Here is a 6,892-nt window from a genome sequence, read left to right as displayed (position 1 = left end):
GAGCTGCCATGCAAGGCGCTAACCAGCACCCATCAGGAGCAAGGGTGAAGTGTCTTGCTCAGGACACAACGGACATGACGAGGTTGGTACTAGGTGGGGATTGAACCAGGGACCCTCGGGTCGCGCACGGCCACTCTTCCACTGCACCACGCCGTCCCTTTTCATAATAAAATAAGACACACTGCATTTGATTTGCCATAAATAAAGCCTGAATGAGCTAATAATAATGATAATATATGATCAAATAAGCATGATATGATATATATCTATAAAATAAAAAACATATGAAATAATAATAAACCCGGCATTGCTTTTACTTTGTACACACTGCACACGACCGAATGAAGGGCATACTTATTCAACAGCCATACATGTCACACTAAGGCACGGTAGGGAACCAAAAGAGCCAGATGTGGCTCTTTTGATGACTGCATCTGGCTCTCAGATAAATCTTAGCTGACATTGCTTAACACGATGTGAAGTGAAGTGAATTATATTTATATAGCGCTTTTCTCTAGTGACTCAAAGCGCTTTACATAGTGAAACCCAATATCTAAGTTACATTTAAACCAGTGTGGGTGGCACTGGGAGCAGGTGGGTAAAGTGTCTTGCCCAAGGACACAACGGCAGTGACTATGATGGCGGATGCGGGGATCGAACCTGCAACCCTCAAGTTGCTGGCACAGCCGCTCTACCAACCGAGCTGTACCGCCCCATGAATAATGAATAATTCAGCTGGTAATCACAGAGTTAAAAATAACGTTCAAAATATAAAACATTCTCATGCATTTTTAATCCATCCATCCGTTTTCTACCGCACCTGTTCGAGAAGTCGCATTAAAGGTAAGAAGTATTTTACTTATTATTGAACGGGACAAGCAGTAGAAAATGGATGGATGGATGGTTAGCTTCAAAATAACAATGTTATTCTGAGATTTATTATACTCTAAAAATGTTGGTCTTACTTAAAAATGCACATATTTAGTTGTAAATATTATATGGCTCTCACGGAAATACATTTTAAAATATTTGGCTTTCATGGCTCTCTCGGCTAAAAAGGTTCCCGACCCCTTCGAGCTGTCCTGGATGAACTGAAATTATTTTTTCCAATCATTTTTAGAACTTGCAAGCGTACTTCTTCTTCTTACTCGTCGTCGCCATGTCTCTTCTTCGTTCTTCTGCTTCGTTTCTGCTATGTTTTTGGACATTACTACTTGCCGTAGTTTTGAAGCAATGCATGATGGGAATCCGGATGTTGTGTGTCAATGTATTAATGTGCCGGCTGGAATAAACACACGCTGAGAAATAGCTCCGTGCCTGTCCACTTTATGGGTTATAGATAAACCTATGGATAACGGAGACATATATAATAGTCTCCTTTTCATGTGAGAGAGGACGCTAAAGGCAGTGCCTTTAAGGCACGCCCCCCAAAATTGTTGTCCGGGTGGAAATCGGGAGAAATTCGGGAGAATGGTTGCCCCGGGAGATTTTTGTGAGGGGCACTGAAATTCGGGAGTCTCCCGGGGAAATCGTGAGGGTTGGCAAGTATGCACTAAGGGTGGCAGTATGAACAACGCCAACACTGTCATAAACATGTACCATATAGCGAAACCACACTAAACAACAACAACAAACACATTTTGGAAGAATATTTGCACCGCAACACAACATAAACAATACAGAACAAATTCCCAGAACTCCCTGCAGCACCAACTCTTCCCGGGACGCTACAATATAAACAAACGCCATTGGTGGATCTACATCGAACATCCACTGTAATGATACCATGCACAATAGCGTATTTAGTCGATACTACTATGATTTAGATCGATATTTTTTAACATAACAACATCTTCTTTCGGTTTTTTTAAATTTATATTATGTTTACAAATTCAGGAAATATGTCCCTGGACCCATGAGGACTTTGAATATGACCAATGTAGGATCGTGTAACGACTTGGTATCGGATTGATACCCAAATTTGTGGTATCATCCAAAACTAATGTAAAGTATCAAACAACAGAAGAATAAGTGATTATTACATTTTAACAGAAGTGTAGATATGTGCAGTATCGCGTGGACATCGGGGGCGGTACCTCTGGAAAAGCAGACCGGGGTGGTGGTTCCTCTCTTTAAGAAGGGGAACCGGAGGGTGTGTTCTAACTATCGTGGGATCACACTCCTCAGCCTTCCCGGTAAGGTCTATTCAGGTGTACTGGAGAGGAGGCTACGCCGGATAGTCGAACCTCGGATTCAGGAGGAACAGTGTGGTTTTCGTCCTGGTCGTGGAACTGTGGACCAGCTCCATACTCTCGGCAGGGTCCTTGAGGGTGCATGGGAGTTTGCCCAACCAGTCTACATGTGTTTTGTGGACTTGGAGAAGGCATTCGACCGTGTCCCTCGGGAAGCCCTGTGGGGAGTGCTCAGAGAGTATGGGGTATCGGACTGTCTGGTTGTGGCAGTCGGCTGCCTGTATGATCAGTGTCAGAGCTTGGTCCGCATTGCCGGCAGTAAGTCGGACACGTTTCCAGTGAGGGTTGGACTCCGCCAAGGCTGCCCTTTGTCACCGATTCTGTTCATAACTTTTATGGACAGAATTTCTAGGCGCAGTCAAGGCGTTGAGGGTATCTGGTTTGGTGGCTGCAGGATTAGGTCTCTGCTTTTTGCAGATGATGTGGTCCTGATGGCTTCATCTGGCCAGGATCTTCAGCTCTCACTAGATCGGTTCGCAGCCGAGTGTGAAGCGACTGGGATGAGAATCAGCACCTCCAAGTCTGAGTCCATGGTTCTCGCCCGGAAAAGGGTGGAGTGCCATCTCCAGGTTGGGGAGGAGATCTTGCCCCAAGTGGAGGAGTTCAAGTACCTCGGAGTCTTGTTCACGAGTGAGGGAAGAGTGGATCGTGAGATCGACAGGCGGATCGGTGCGGCGTCTTCAGTAAAGCAGACGCTGTATCGATCCGTTGTGGTGAAGAAGGAGCTGAGCCGGAAGGCAAAGCTCTCAATTTACCGGTCGATCTACGTTCCCATCCTCACCTATGGTCATGAGCTTTGGGTTATGACCGATAAGACAAGATCACGGGTACAAGCGGCCGAAATGAGTTTCCTCCGCCGGGTGGCGGGGCTCTCCCGTAGAGATAGGGTGAGAAGCTCTGCCATCCGGGGGGAGCTCAAAGTAAAGCCGCTGCTCCTCCACATCGAGAGGAGCCAGATGAGGTGGTTCAGGCATCTGGTCAGGATGCCACCCGAACGCCTCCCTAGGGAGGTGTTTAGGGCACGTCCGACCAGTAGGAGGCCACGGGGAAGACCCAGGACACGTTGGGAAGACTATGTCTCCCGGCTGGCCTGGGAACGCCTCGGGGTCCCACAGGAAGAGCTGGACGAAGTGGCTGGGGAGAGGGAAGTCTGGGCTTCCCTGCTTAGGCTGCTGCCCCCGCGACCCGACCTCGGATTAGCGGAAGAAGATGGATGGATGGATGGTGTAGATAGAACATGTTAAAAGAGAAAGTAAGCAGATATTAACAGTAAATGAACAAGTAGATAAATAATTAATTTCCTACCACTTGTTCTTAATAATGTTGACAAATTAATAGAATGGAAAATGACACAATATGTTACTGCATATGTCAGCAGCTAAATTAGGAGTCTTTGTTTGTTTACTCAGTATTAAAAGACAAGTTGTCTTGTAAGTTCACTATTTTATTTAAGGAATAAATTGCAATAAGAAACATATGTTTAGTGTACCGTAAGATTTTTTTGTTAAAATAAAGCCAATAATGAAATTTTTTGTGGTCCCCTTTATTTAGTAAAGTACCGAAAAGTACCGAAATACCTTTGGTGCCGGTACCAAAATATTGGTATCGGGACAACACTAATACCCACACACTGAGCACCCACTGGCAGAAATGTAGATTGGCACCTATGCACACCGTCGTGCACTTTTATTGATATTTAATTTGCTATTTAGGTGTTTTTGGTTCTAAAGTGTGATATAGGAGGATTCCACTGTGTGAGGCACAACCTGCACGTGTCCACAGCACATTAAAGTTCAAGTTAAAGTACCAACGATAGTCTCACACACACTAGGTGTGGTGAAATTATCCTCTGCATTCAACCCATCCCCTGTTCACCCCCTGGGAGGCGAGGGGAGCAGTGAGCAGCAGTGGGTAGTCATTTGGTGATTCAACCCCCAATTCCAACCCTTGATGCTGAGTGCCAAGCAGGGAGGTAATGGGTCCCATTTTTATAGTCTTTGGCATAGGCGCCGATCCCGTGGGTGCTTGGGGGCCCGAGCATCCACGGGCAATGCCAAGCACCAATGTGGGATTGATGGCAACTTTCAATCTTTAAAATTATTTTTGAAAAATCAATCTTGTTGTAGTTCATTTTGTGGCGAGTTTGGTCCGTTTTACAAAATAATAAAACCACAAATCATATGGGATATTAACATCACTAAACATCTTTTTTTTTTTTCAATACACACACACCAAGCACCCACTGGCAGAAATGTAGACTGCGCCTGTGGTTTTTGGTATGACTCGGCTGAGGTTTGAACTCGCGACCTTCCAGTCTCAGGGCAGCAGCTCTAACCTCCAGGCTACTGAGCAGGTTACATCCGGCACGGGAATGACACCACACCGCCCTCTCAAGTTCAGTTCAAAACATGGAAGACACTTTTTTTTTCTCCCCACTGTTGTGTAGAAGAACTTGGACAACTGTAAACACTTTGGCCGATCCTTGCATTGACCTTTCCACCTTGCTAGCAACACTGGGGTCTAAACTTGTGATTTACACAACTGAGGCGTTCCTCAAGGCACCGCTTTAAGTCCTCTCCTTTTTGGCAGTTACACATTTTATTTTGGTAATGTGATTTATGTAACTAAAGCAGGGGTGTCAAACTCATTTTAGATCGGGGGCCACGTGGAGAAAAATCTTCTCCCAAGTAAAATCACGACACAATAACTTAAAAATAAAGACAACTTCGGATTGTTTTCTTTGTTTAAAAATAGAACAAGTACATTCTGAAAATGTTGATGGGGTTTTTTACACTTACATGTTGCGGTTAATAGTATTCTATCTTTATTTGTCGTTATTTATATTTTCTGAATACATTATGTGATAATGTTCATCAGTCAAATCATTGGTGTTAATTTTCAAACTATAAAGATAAAAAAATTATATCAATATCAAATTACAGTATGTTATTTATGTAGTTTGATCATTCTCCTCGACTAATGTACTAACATCAGGGGTTTATTTTGTACATCTACAAATACTCAAAGAATTGCTACTGCGACATCCAGTGGACACATTTAGAACAGCAGTTTCTTTCATTCAAAATTTTCAGGTTAATTTTTATACTTAGCAAACTCATCCCGCGGGCCGTATAAAACCTGTTTGCGGCCTCGGGCCGTACGTTTGACACCCCTGAACTAAGGTGTTGCTCTAGCTCACGGGGGTCAAATTCAAGGCCCGGGGGCCAAACCTGGCCCGCCACATTATTTTATGCGGCCCGCGAAAGCCTGGAAATAATATGCATTACTAAAATGCTTAATCTTTTCTTACTGAATATATTTGTTGTTTCTCTTTTGACATTAAAAATCATGTAGTGCATGCAATTGCATATCTTTTAATATTCAATATTATCAAAATATATATAAATATTATATTATAATGTATTCCAAAAATATTTTTTTGTTAAAATAAAGATAAATACTGTACTTAAATATCTGCTTGACTTATGATTTCAAAACAAATGATCAATCAAACTGTTGACTGTAAAATTGACAATAGATTTTACGGTTGAATTACGCCGAATGAGTTTTTTTTTACCGTAAAATCAACTTTGGTACTGTTTTTTTCCATATACAGTAAGACACTAAAACATTGAAAAACAAACAAAAAAATATTAAAACAACAAGATTTTATGGTAAAAACCAAACAAAACTGGCAGCTCTGTTGCTTGAATTTTACAGCTAAAAACAGTGGTATTATTTTTCCATTCCATTCCATTTATTCAATTTTTTTATATGCTGTAAAAAACCCACTGCTTTTACTGTAAAATTCTGGTGACTGAGCTGCCAGTTATTAAAGTAAAATGTTCATATTTTTTTTGCAGCTTATGTAAAGAAATATATTGTTAATGCATTATATATATACATGTATATTCATATATTACTCATTGTTAAAAGGGCAACCATAACTGCGATGTGGCCCTCAATGAAAACAAGTTTGACACCCCTCCTCTAGCTCATTTACTTCAGATGCAGTCAGTCGTCAATTGTTTTGAACTTCTTTAGTTTTACAAGTGGTGTTCCTCAAGGTTCCATTTTAGGTCCTCTCTTTTTCATCATTTGTGCTATTCATCTGGTGGGCCGCGTGTTCAGTTGAAAAAACTTACGTGAGAGACTCATATTTTTGTTGCAGGTTCTTGAAAACACTAGAGTGCGCTCCTGTAACTCGGACTTAATAAATAGACCAACATCAAATGTCCACTGTACAGGCCACTGGTTCTCCAGAATGTATAAAATATACACCCCGGAAATGTGGCCCCCCCAAAAAATGAAAATTCTTGCTCCAAAGCCGTTCCACCAAGTTTTTAGCTTTCCCAAAATAAATGCAATTTTATAATACACATATTGAACGACTCAAATTGTGTAGTGACCCATCTCAGGCAATATTTTTTTGTTTTACAAAGCCAAGATGACTACTTTGAGTGATATGACTGAAGGTAACAGGAATTAGTTTTTTGCACAGAATTAGCAAATATATGAAATTGTGCTAATACCATGTTGATGCCAAGCAGATTAAAGCAGTTGAACAAAAAAAAAAAAAAAAAAAAGAAAATAACTAAAAAGTAATTTAGGTAACAGAACTGTCCTGGGTAGGGGTTGGG

The sequence above is a fragment of the Nerophis lumbriciformis genome, linkage group LG30, assembly GCF_033978685.3.
Source record: "Nerophis lumbriciformis linkage group LG30, RoL_Nlum_v2.1, whole genome shotgun sequence".
Taxonomy (NCBI): Eukaryota; Metazoa; Chordata; class Actinopteri; order Syngnathiformes; family Syngnathidae; genus Nerophis; species Nerophis lumbriciformis.
This window is presented reverse-complemented; position numbering follows the sequence as displayed.